The sequence below is a fragment of the Schistocerca piceifrons genome, chromosome 2 (genome assembly GCF_021461385.2).
Source record: "Schistocerca piceifrons isolate TAMUIC-IGC-003096 chromosome 2, iqSchPice1.1, whole genome shotgun sequence".
Classification (NCBI taxonomy): domain Eukaryota; kingdom Metazoa; phylum Arthropoda; class Insecta; order Orthoptera; family Acrididae; genus Schistocerca; species Schistocerca piceifrons.
The window spans coordinates 997192353-997205389 of NC_060139.1; the positions used below are offsets into that span (position 1 = coordinate 997192353).

At 45.7% G+C, this 13037-nt stretch overlaps 1 non-coding gene across 1 annotated transcript; it reads left to right on the forward strand.

The window, feature by feature from the left end:
- Positions 1-255: 255 nt before the first annotated feature.
- On the forward strand, positions 256-330 carry Trnas-uga. Its single transcript has one exon. It is a non-coding gene; the product is annotated as a tRNA-Ser (tRNA).
- Positions 331-13037: the final 12707 nt, after the last annotated feature.

Here is a 13037-nt window from a genome sequence, read left to right on the forward strand (position 1 = left end):
TAAGCTCTTCTGCGAACCTTGCAGAAGTAGCACTCCTGAAAGAAAGGATATTGCGGAGACATGGCTTAGCCACAGCCTGGGGGATGTTTCTAAAATGAAATTTTCACTCTACAGCGGAGTGCGCTCTGATATGAAACTTCCTGGCAGATTAAAACTGTGTGCCGGATCGAGACCGCAGGAGAGCTTCTGTAAAGTTTGGAAGGAAGGAGACGAGGTACTGGCAGAAGTAAAGCTGTGAGGACGGGGCGTGAGTCGTGCTTGGGTGGCTCAGTTGGTAGAGCATTTGCCCGTGAAAGGCAAAGGTCCCGAGTTCGAGTCTCGGTTCGGCACACAGTTTTAATCTGCCAGGAAGTTTCATATCAGCCCACACTCCGCTGTAGAGTGAAAATTTCATTCTAATAACAGTAAACCTTATTGGTACCTTTAGTATTAAGCTATTCGCTCTCAGTCTCTCTCTCTCTCTCTCTCTCTCTCTCTCTCTCTCTCTCTCTCGCTCTCTCTCTCTCTCACACACACCCACACACACACACACACACACACAAACACACACTGTGTGTGTGTGTGTGTGTGTGTGTGTGTGTGTGTGTTGTGGTGCTAAATTGTCGGAGACTATTCACCGGGGAGATACTTCGAGCGGCTCCTGCCACTTGACTGTTGCACCTTCAGCGAAGGCATCTTCTGGGTGCAGGAAGGATACTGGATTGCACGGGCCAGATGCCAGCCGGCGGCGTGAGAGCGCCCACCTGGCGGGTCCCGCCTCACGTCCCGGGGTGCCCCATCCCCGCTGCTCCCCGCGCGCGTCGCGTCGCGTTGCGGCAGCCGGTGGCGACGTGACTCCCTGACGTCGCGGCGTCATTTCCCTCGGGACTCGGCTGCCCTGTGACCCCATCCTCGGCCGTGGACTGGCTGACCTCCGCCCCGCTGCTGGCAAAATTAATTCCAATTGCCGGAGCCGATCGCCTTCGGAGGCGCCTAATGACAGCTCGGACGTACGCGCGTGCGCTCTGGCCTCCTCGCTGGGAAGCCGTCCCGTCCCGGAAGCGCCTTGCGACGCCGGACAGCCGCGACGAGCCATCACGCGCTGTCGGCCCCGTTCATGCAGCAGGGATTTACAGAGAGACTGCGGGCAGAACTGTCTGGCACGTATCTTCCGCTCCCGTTCTGTGTACAGGTGAATCACCTGAATCTTGAGTGTAGTTTATTTCGTGAATTGCGCCGGCCGTTGTGGCCGAGCGGTTCTAGGCGCTTCAGTCTGGAACCGCGCTCTGCTGCTGTCGCAGGTTCGACTCCTGCCTCTGACATGGATGTGTGTGATTTCCTTAGGTTAGTTAGGTTTAAGTAGTTCTAAGTCTAGAGGACTGATGAACTCAGATGTTAAGTCCCATAGTCCTTAGACCCATTTGAACCATTTTTTTCCGTGAACTGCCGACGATGTCGAAACGAGGATTTGGGCAAATGATAGTATGCGTAGATGCAGGTCATTTTTGTGGCTGATACTCTTAAGTCATATTGGCCGATGTGTTGACAGCAGTCGCAAAACGCAGGACTCTGATATGAGTTTGTGAATAGACGTGTTACTGACGCAACTACACTGGTCTCCAAAATTAAAGCAACAAACGAAAATTTTTGCCACAAAACAGCTAAGCAGGTGATAGCAAAATAGAAACAATGCAGAGAATACACAACCAAAACAGCTGCAACATGCACAAGCTTAGACGAAAATGTTCTTCATTTTTTCCAACTTAACAGATTTACATACACATTCCGACAACTGGTTAATGTGTTCACTATGGGCGGCAATACAGGTCTGACAACGTCAGAGCATGCTGTAAATAACGTCAACAATGTCATGTTGAGGCAATAACGCCCATTCTTCAAATGGTTAAAATGGCTCTGAGCACTATGGGATTTAGCTTCTGAGGTCATCAGTCCCCTAGAACTTAGAAGTACTTAAACCTAACTAACCTAAGGACATGACACACATCCACGCCCGAGGCAGGATTCGTACCTGCGACCGTAGTGGTCGCGCGGTTCCAGACTGTAGCGCCTAGAACCGCTCGGCATCTCGGGGAGCTGCTCGCAAGTCTTGGGGAGCGATTGATGGATCCTGACGTTATGCAAAACCGAATCCATAGTTCATCCCACACATGTTCTATGGGAATCAGATCGGGAGAGAGAATAGGCAACGCCATGCGTGCAGTATCTTTCGTTTCCAAGAAAACATAAACCACTCGTTCTCTATAAGGTGGAGCCATATCGTCCATCAGTGCGAAGTTTGGGCGCACAGCACCTCGCAACATGAGGCTTCAGGACATCGTCACGATAGCTGTCAGCTGTGAAACCTTTTCGAATCACCCGTACAATTTCGTGAAGAGATGTTCGAGTGATCAACATAATCCCTGCCCGCACCTTTGGCGATCCACCTCGATATCGATCTCTTTCCACAGTGTTCAAGTTTCGAAATCGTGTTCCACATTCCCTCGAGATACGAATCCGTCTCCAGACCGTATCGGGAGTCATAAGTGAAAATAAAATTGGCCCTCTGTTCGACTCTCCAGGTGGCATGTTCACTACTCTACTCTAGGTGTTCCCTGTTGTGAAATCGTATCGGGGGCACACATACAGCTGCAGTAAAGGCGACTCTGTCGATGCTTTCTCTACGGCGTTTGCTTTGATCCAATTTCCTTCGATACAACACGTCCAGTGGTTGCTGCGTGGACAGATGCCAGTTGCTATGCAGTACTAAGGCGGTATCGTCGTGCCCTTAGAGCCACATTAAGGTCCTCTCTAATGCCACACGTGGTCAGCCCTGCTCTGGTCTTCGTGATACACTTTCGGTCTCTCTAAAATGTTACCACATCCGAGAAACAACAGAACAATTCACGTTCAGCCATCGGTTCACACGAGTTTGCGATTGTTCTGCTTCCACTGTTCCGACGTAGAGAGTCGGGTAGACGTCTACTCTGTGTCACACTGCACCGTTTCTGAAAGCACGCAGCAACTGTGGATGTGGGACTACCCAGCAAACACTACTCCGAAACGGTTTCCCGTTGACTTAAATGCCATATTCCGTGTAGAAAGCGAACGTACTGACATCCCTTGATAGTTTGTATGATCATACCGTGAATTAGATACAGGACGTGTAAACAGCAGTTTGTTGCTTTAATTTTGTCCATCAGTGTACTTTGGCAGGAAGGAAGGGAAATTATGTTTAACGTCCCGTTGACATCGAGGTCGTTAGTGACGGATCACAGGCCCGGATTGTGTCAAGGCTGGGGAAGGAAATCGGCCGTGCCCTTTTAAAGGAACTATCCCGGCATTTTCCTTGAGCGATTTAGGGAAATCACGCAAAACCTAAATCAGGATGGCCGGACGCGGTTTTGAGTCGTCATCCTCCCGAGTGTGCCGCCTCCCTCTGTCTACTTAGGAAAATTCCACATTTATGTTCAATGTACTTATTGTAGAATATTAGACGGCACGTCTTTGGTTTCCCTTTGTGTTAGATCTGAAGGCGATCCTCAGTGATCGAAACATGTCATATAATTAAAAATGTGCAACTGGGACAGAACAAGAAATGATAATTTTCACGAGACGTACCGTTTTTTTTCAACGACAGTCTGATGCTCTTGATAAAACGAGTACAGTGCTATAACGCGACTCATTGTTGTGTTGACACTTTTTGCAGAAGTATACGAGAAATGTGCTACCGATGAAAGACAAGGCGGTGTAAACTCCGCCGTTATCTGGTAAATTGAAATTTGTGGTAAGTTCTATAGGACCAAACTGCTCACGTCACCGGTCCCTAGGCTTACACACTATTTAAACTAACTCAAACTAACTTACGCTAAGAACAACACACACACCTATGCCCAAGGGAGGACTCGAACCTCCGAAGGGGGCAGCCGCGCGAACCGTGCCAAAGCGCCGTAGACTGCACGGCTACCCCGCGCGGCCGTTATCTGGTCAAAAGTATCCGAACACCCCTGTGCGATCAGGTAGAGACAGGAACTTGGGGTGAGTGGAGGGAGGGAACTAGTAGTATACTGAAAGCCAAAAGAAACGTCAACATTTTACTGACACTCAGTAGCCCATCACGCAAAGCAGCATCGGGTGAACAGTCACATCGTGGTCTAACGAGGTAACTGATACTCTTGATATAAATTTAATTTCAGAAATCTTCTCAACATTAATGAAAGGGCATATGCAACCACTTTTATTTTAATGTTAATAGTGGTGTACTGTCGAATTATACATCCAATATTTGGCTTCACCGACTATCAAATGTTAATATAAGCTAAGGAACTTCAAAATTTTCGGCAGATATAAGTTTGAAACTTAAAACTACAAATTAAAAAGAATTGATATAAAAAAGCTTACAATGTTCGTTACCACCTTAACTGTTCAACATTTCCAAACTTCTAAAATTAAAATGAAATAACTCACAGATCAGAAATTGAGGTGGAATGGAAATGAAGTCCCATGCTTCTTGACAGAGCATAGGGGAACGATTGGGGAGACCCGCACTGCCGTACTAGGCAAGGTTCTAATGGAGGTGGTTTGCCGTTGTCTTCCTCCGAGCGTAATGGGGATGATGATGATGAAGACGGCACAACAACACCCAGTGATCTCGGGGCAGGTGAAAATCCCTGATCCCGCCGAATCGAACCCAGGACCCCGTGCTCGGGAAGTGGACATAAAATGTAAATTAGTTAAATAAGATACCTTTCATTAAAAACATACATCATTTGCTCTTTGAAAATTGTTACGCTTTTCCTCCTACATACAAGACCACCTCGACTGTTTCTATGTCAACAGCCGATCTTTGAAAGAAGCATCAGTAACTTTAGGAAACTTCACTGCTGTAAGAATCATACATACAAAGCTTTTATATTTTCCTTTTACATGTCACGCTACTTTAATCATATTCTACCCGGGACAGCAAGTAATTACAAAACATCTATCCATCCGTTTGGTTCATCTGCTTCCCAAATCACTCATGCCATCTCTGACTGACCTGGACGTCACCAAGGTACCTTTAGCAATGTATCGCAAGGTACAAGTCAGCTCACCGTGCCTCAAAACGTCATTAAACTGAAAGCTGTATAAATGAAACTATTAGTTCGTCGCAACACCTTTTTCCTAAAGTCAAAGGCGTTCTCAGTAGCCCGTCATGCTTCTAACAGGAGCGGAACACGTTCGTAACACAGTTCTGCCGTGCTCTAAACATCACCACTTTCATTGCCGGAACTTTAACATGGATTCCTCGGTACGAATTGTTGCGAAATCTCAAAAGTTCCAAAGGTCGATATATGTCAACCGTGGTCGATAACCACTTCCGTCTGCCTCTTTCGAGATGGCGACAGTCAATCCACGTCCCTTCCGTGGCACAACATGGACTCTTCAGCCGCACCCTTTTGTGCCCGCCTCGTCTTCAGGCCCACTGCGCTTCTCTTTTCTGGCTGCGGGCGCAGCGGTACTGGCTCTTCAACCCATACCGACTGTCGTCTCTACCCGTCCGAGTCTTAACACGACGGTAACATCTTGCACACCACAGTGAATGTGGCGCCTCGGATATGACTAAAAGTAATCGATTCTTCAACAAGGTTTACTATGTAATGACGAACTGATCCCTAGAACCAACAAGAGGATGAACGGTCAGTATAAAAAGAGATGGGGAGTATTGTGTTGTCAGTATAAAATCAGTGACAGCGAGATGGGTTTGTCACGACAGCTCAAGTGACTTCTAACGTAGGTTAGTCACTGCAAGGTACGAGTGATTCGTGAGTTCCAAAGTGCTACCAGTGGCCCAGCTAGCACAAAGGTTGTACGTAGGCAGTTCAAAATAATGGGCTACAACGGTCGAGCAGCTCCTCCTAAGCGACACTTTTCTGTAGCCAAGCGAAGCTTCAGGTGGGGTAAAGAGTGGTGCCACTGGACAGTGGATGAGTGGATGTTTTGGAACGAAGAACCACTCTACACCCTGTGGGAATCCGATGGGAGGGTTTGGGTTTGGCGAACGTCTGCGGAACATCACCTGCGATGATGTGTAGTGCCAACGGAGGTGCGAGTCGTGCACGGCGTATGTGCTGCCTTTTAACTTAATTTCGACATGTGCGGATTTTAGGTATGTTCTTTATTGTCTATATATTTTTTTGACGTTACTTGTTTTCGTATTATTGGTAGCTTACTCATAGATCTTATTGTTCAGACATATCGCTTCAATTCTAATCTACAGTTGCACCTGAAGATGAGGCTGAGACTCAGAAACTGAGGTATGTAAGACGTCAGTAATAAAAAATTTGTACAACTCCTGCGGAAGATTCAATTATGACCAAATAAGAAGAGCACCTATAACACTGCGATATGCCTAGTAGCCGGCCCGTGTGGCCAAGCGGTTCTAGGCGCTACAGCCTGGAACCGCGCTGCTGCTACGGTCGCAGGTTCGAATCCGCCTGGCGAACCCTCCCGAAGAATTCACACCTCTTGACGGGAGACTGATCCCTGTTGCTTACAGCAGGGTATCATCTGCACTCCACGCTGCGCTGCCCTTTCCTGCACTAGGCCAAACTCGAAAGCACGGTTGAGCTTTCTTGCTGAGAACAAGACCAGCACGCTGCTTGCCGACCAAAGCACTACCCTCTGTCTCCACTCTAAGAGCACTGCTCACGCATGCGTCAATATCCATGCGTCTTCCGCCTGCACCTAAGTGACAATCACTGAATATGACACCTATCGACCAAGACCAAAGATCACTTACTCGCTACAAGCGTGGTCGATAAATCGTGCGCCAGATCTCAGTGAGCCAGCCGTTGTGGCCGAGCGGTTCTAGGCGCTTCAGTCTCGAACCGCGTGATCGCTACGGTCGCAGGTTCGAATCCTGCCTCGGGGATGGATGTGTGTGATGTCCTTAGGTTAGTTAGGTTTAAGTAGTTCTAAGTTCTAGGGGACCGAGGACCTCAGATATTAAGTCCCATAGTGCTCAGAGCCATTTACATCTCAGTAAGAAATTAGGAGACTGTACTCCAAATCATTGAAGAACGGAAATGTAATTAATAAGAAGAGGGGACACAAAAATAGGACATGTTTTAAGAAATAAGGAATAACTTCCATGGTACTAGAGATAGCTAGAGTGGGTCAAAACTGTGGCTTTATGTATTTATTTATTCGTATGGCTCACAGGCAGCTTAAAATTGCAGGTATATAAGATTAGTAATACTATATATAACAGGAATATGAAAATACAAAACTAGAAATAAAACTAACTAAACATCAATATCTAGGTTTCTAATCCATGTAAGAGCCGTATCATCAGCTCCCTTGAGGTCGCCCCAACTCCCCTGGCAGGAACGCAAGGGATATTCATCTCTAATGTGCTTGCCCGTGTGGTTAGGAGCCCCACAGTCACAATCCGGCGACTCTATAGCACCCACTTTGTAAAGAGAGTCTGCGTATCGTCCATGCTCAGTGCGAGCTCTGTTAAATTTGATCCACAGTTTCCTGTCGAGTTCTGGGCGAGTAGTATCACAGCTATACTTTCGGAAGGACTCACACTCTTTAGGATTTTCAATAAGTTCTGGTCCTGAACATGTCTCACCTCGGTATTACTGGCATCTAGCTCTTCTGCTTGCCGTAATGGTGGGTTTCTTGAACGGAGTGTATTTTGTCGTAAACCTGGTATGTCTTACTGTACGGGTAATTCCAGGTTCTCCTGTAGCTTCCGATATTTCCTAAGCAAGGCCTCGCTTCTGCGGATTGCAGGTGTTTAGATGCTGCTCAGCAGAGGAAGCCAATGCATCGGTGTTTGTCGGATTACCCCAGTTATTCACCGCATAGTGTGGACGTCGATGAAGTTCGTGTGGCAGCTGTTAAACACACCGGGGCACAATACTCGGCTGCTGAAAAGACCAGTGAAATGGATGATGTGCGCAAGGTGTCTGCTAAATCTCCCCATGTCATTCCACACAAGTTTTGAATAATACTGTTAAGAGTTACTGTGGAGGAACGCACGGCCTTCCGGGCGGGAGCAGCGCCTGGTCCCCGGCACGAATCCACCCGTCGGATTTGTGTCGAGGTTCGGTGAACCGGCCAGTCTGTTGATGGTTTTTAGGTGGTTTTCCATCTGTCTCGGCGTATGCGGGCTGGTTCCCCTTATTCCGTCTCAGTTACACTATGTCGGCGATTGCTGCGCAAACAAGTTCTCCACGTACGCTTACACCACCATTACTCTACCACGCAAACACAGGGGTTACACTCGTCTGGTGTGAGACGTTCGCAGGGGGGTCCACCGGGGGCCGAACCTCACAATAACCCTGGGTTCGGTATGGGACGGCGGAGGGGTGAAGTGGACTGCGGTAGTCGTCGTGGGGTTGTGGACCACTGCGGCTGCGGCGGGGACGGAGCATCTCCTCTAGGTCCCCGGTTAACATACAATGCAATACAATACAGTAATATGGAGGAAGAGATTGGAACAAAATCAACAAATAATTGAGCTCGTAGGGTGCAAGTGCTACGTCGAAAAGGAGAGGTTCACATAAGAGAGGAATTCGAGGCAGACCACCTCAAACCAGCCAGGAGACTGATGACAAAAAGAAAAAAAGCTAAACGAAGATAATGATTTAACGTTCCGTCGACACGTTTGCGGAAAGGAATCGGCTGAATTCTTTCTATCATCCTTGAATTCGCGGTGCCAATATAGGAAAACATGTCGAAAAGGAGAGGTTCGCACAAGAGAGGAATTCTAGGCGGACCACGTCAAACCAGTCAGAAAGCTAATGACGAAAAGAAAAAGCTAAACGAAGATAATGGTTTAACGTCCGGTCGACTAGTTCGCGGAAAAGACTAGGCTGAATTCTTTCTAACATCCTAGAATTCGCTGTACTAATACAGGAAAACACTGGAATATCTCATTTCGGAAGGCTGGAAAGCAACCCGATTCGCCTGTTGGTGGCGGCATGTGGAGGTCAGCGCTGGCCGCAACGCCTCCGCCGCCTCCAGCCGCCCATCGCGTATGCAGGCGGACAGGCGGCGGCTGTCATCAGCGAGGAATGCCGCGCCGGCACTCCCCGCCCGCAGGCCGGGCGTGCAGTTTTAGCGCTGCCTCTCTGTCCCTCTCTCTTGCCTGCAACCGCGACTCGCTGCAAGAACGTTTTACCGCGCCAGGACGCAGGGCTACGCAAAGGTCAGGGTCCGCCACTCTGGCATTGGAGGCAGACGGCAAGCGCTGCAGGCTCTTGCTTCTTTGCCTCTCTCAGTGTAGAGTAAATTCTCTCTGCCGCTCTCGGTTGCGCTCTGTACAGCGAGGGATTTCAGCATGTTCCAGTGACCTCGGGCACTGCAGACCACGTGCTGCTTCCACAAACTGCCTCCGTTCCTTCCTGTTTTAGTGGACGGACTTACCTCTACGGTGGTGCGTGTTGGGAGGCGCAGTTACGAAAACCGCACGGCAGTCGGGGCGAATGTTCAATCTTGCGTCTGTGTTAGAATGGCGAGCATCTTACTTTCTGCCAAGAAGTTATCTGCTTCGTTCTAGGGGGCCCACAAGTCTATATTATTCTCGTTCCTAATGTATCACATGGTTGTTTAATAAGAGTTTACTGAGAATGCATTGCAGTCTGAGTTGTCTTAAGAATAAAATTCAACATCAAGTAATGCCTTTCATGTAAGATAGTGTTGAGACACTGTTGCTATTTACAAAAACTTTCTGTGTAATTCGTGACGGGCGAGTGCTATTGCTATTAAGGGCTTTCTTTCTTTCTTCTTCTTCTTCTTTTTTTTTAAAAAAAAAGTTCATAAGTCTTCAGAATGGTTTGATGAGAGGTGTCAGGTATTACTCTCATGTGCCAACCTTTTCATCTCAAAGTAGCACATGCAACCTAAGTCCTCCATTATTTGCTGGATGTATTCCAGTCTTGGTTTTCCTCTACTGTTTTTACCCTCTACAGCTCCCTCTAGTACCATAGTATCCTGGTATTCTACATCACATTCAATCATACTATCCCTCCTTATTTGTGTCCATATAAAACTTTTTTTTCACCGATTCTGCAGAGAACTTCCTCAATTCTTACCTTATCAGTCCACCCAATTTTCAACATTCTTCTCTAGGATCGTATTTGGAACGCTTCGATTGTCTTCTCTTCCAGTTTTACCACTGTCTGCGATTCACCAACATACAACGTTGTGCTCTACACATACACTCTCAGAAACTTTTTCCTCAGATTTAATCCGTTGTTGAATACTATCGGACTTCTCTTTGCAAGGTTTTACCTGTGCTAATTGCTTCTTACGTTCTCCTTAATTCGTCGGTCATCGGTTATTTTGCTTCAAAGATAGCAGAATGATTACCTTCGTGTATTTCGCAGTCCTCAGTTTTGATAAGTTTCTCGCTGTTCTTATTTCTGCTATTTCTCATTACTCTTGTCCTTTTCCGGTTTTCTCCGAACCCACGATCTGCACTTATTAGACTGTTCAGTCTGACACGTCTCATAACTCCTCACTTTCACTGAGGATAACGTCATCAGCGATTCTTACCATTGGTATCCTTTCACCCTGAATTTTAATTCCAATACCGAACCTATCTTTTACGTGCAACGTTACTTCTTTGGTGTACCTGTTGAACAGTAGGAGCGAAAGACAGCATCGCTGTCCTATACCCTATCTAATACGAGCACTTTGTTTTTGGTCCTCCATTCTTCTTCTTCTTCTTATGTCTTGGTTCTTCTACATACTGTATATTACCTTTGTTTACTTTTGGCTTATACCGATTTTTCTCCGTTTTTCGAACATTTGACACGATTTTACATTGACCCACGCTTCTCGCAGGTCGACAAATCTCTGATTGTGTCTTAATTTTCTCAAGTCTTGCCTCCGTTATCAGTCGCAACGTCATAACAGCTACCCTTACCGTTCTAAAAGTCAGACTGACCGTCCTGTAAGTGTAGGAATCCCGTGTTCTGAGACTTTCTCACAAAACAAAGATGCGTAGATAATAAATATCACGTCAAGATCGCCGAATAACTGCAATTTCACATTTCGTCTGCAAAGCCCCTTTCACTAAGTGACAATATGATGTGTAATGCATTGATGCTACTCAGAGTGTCTACACTAAGTTTTTATGTTCCATAACGAAACTTTTAGCGGGGATTAATCACATCTGAAGATAGCAATAAATTGCTGAAATCGGTAATGTGAAACTGTAGTTTTCAGCCGATCATGATGCAGTATGATTAAATAAACATTTATAAGGTCTGATAGTTCCGTTTGACAGTAAGATGCTTACCCGATGGTGACTCCATCAGTCAATTAAAGATTACTTCGTTTGTGCTATAAACCTGATAAGTGTCACAGGACTCGATATTAGACCCAAAATATATACAACTACAAGCCGGCCGCGGTGGTCTAGCGGTTCTAGGCGCGCAGTCCGGAACCGCGGGGCTGCTACGGTCGCAGGTTCGAATCCTGCCTCGGGCATGGATGTGTGTGATGTCCTTAGGTTAGTTAGGTTTAAGTAGTTCTAAGTTCTAGGGGACTGATGACCACGGATGTTAAGTCCCATAGTGCTCAGAGCCATTTGACCCATTTTATACAACTACAAGAGCAAACAAGCAAGGTTAAATATTGGTCTTTACATTGATAATAATACTTTCCAGATCTACTGAAACCTGAAAACAGTCCCATGAAGTTACGGTACAGTTTTGAACGAGATTAACCGTTGCGAAACATTTGTAAAATCAGAATAAACCCGGAGATATAGCAAACAATTAAAGTTGCTGCCGAACGGGGTCGCCCACAGTTAACACACAGTTAAAATGGTACCAACTTTCTCTGTTATGAATCACTCTAATAAACGTGACTTCAGATAATCATCTTGAGGTTGAAGCTCTTTTTTCCCGTGTTTGCTTTAACAATACTTAGGTTTTTGGATAGGGTCCGCCTTTAGCTAAACACAATTTTGTTTTTTAGCCCAAACCTGTTTCACTGCAGTAGCAGCATCTTCCGTGGGCTTTTATTATATTGCTGTTAAAGACAAAGAATGTTCTGTACTGTTTGTATACATGTAAATATTAGTTTTTAAATCGTAATTACAGATATCTGAAAAACACATAAAATTATGAATTCATACCTTTTTGCCACATGGTGGAGTTTTCCTGATGTATTATGTTTCTACAGTGACTGTTTTGCTTCTGCAACTAGTTACACCTTAAAGTAGACAAATTATTTAAGCAAAAATTGCGATTTAAAAATTGTTATGGCTATGCCTGAAATTTATTAATTCTATGTGGTAGGTTGTGTTGCGTTTTCTTTTTTCCTCATCCGCTTCACTGCGAAATACTATATATCGAGCTGTCACTGCACTGTTTACTGTGACACCAGCACCGCCATTCACAAACATTCTATCAACCACTTGCGCATGAAGTAGCCGGCTTCCAATATATGCTACACAGACTGAACATAACTTCACTCACTGAAGACAACTATAACAATGAATTACAGACAATCAGACAAATAGCTATAGAGAATGGATACGATACAAATACTATAAATAGCCATAAAATAAAAGCCCACTGAAGACGCTGCAACTGCAGTGAAACATGTTTGAGTTAAAAAACAAAATTGTGTTTTGCTAAAGGCGGACACTGTCCAAAAACATATGTTGACTTCAAAATAAATCCACTTATAAGATTAAAAGTGATTCTTCAACAGAAGGGTGTTACCTGCTTCTTTTAGGCATTTTCACTATTAAAGGTGCCAGCAATGACCATTAGCGCAGAATTCAAAATCTGTGAAACCATTATACTTTAGACATCTTTTAGAAATCCTAAGTATGGAGTGTTGTTTGAAATATAAACTGCAACAACGCCAACAAAACTGAAATCACTCAAAATTAATCACGAACGCCTCATAATGTAGATAACGGCTCGTCGTTAGGTCATGACAATATCTTTCATTTTAGACAAAGTCCATTGATTTCCTTAATCCTCTCTTCTGTCAGAGAAGTAAACCCTCTTGCTTATCCTCAAAATCAGACGACATGTGAGCAC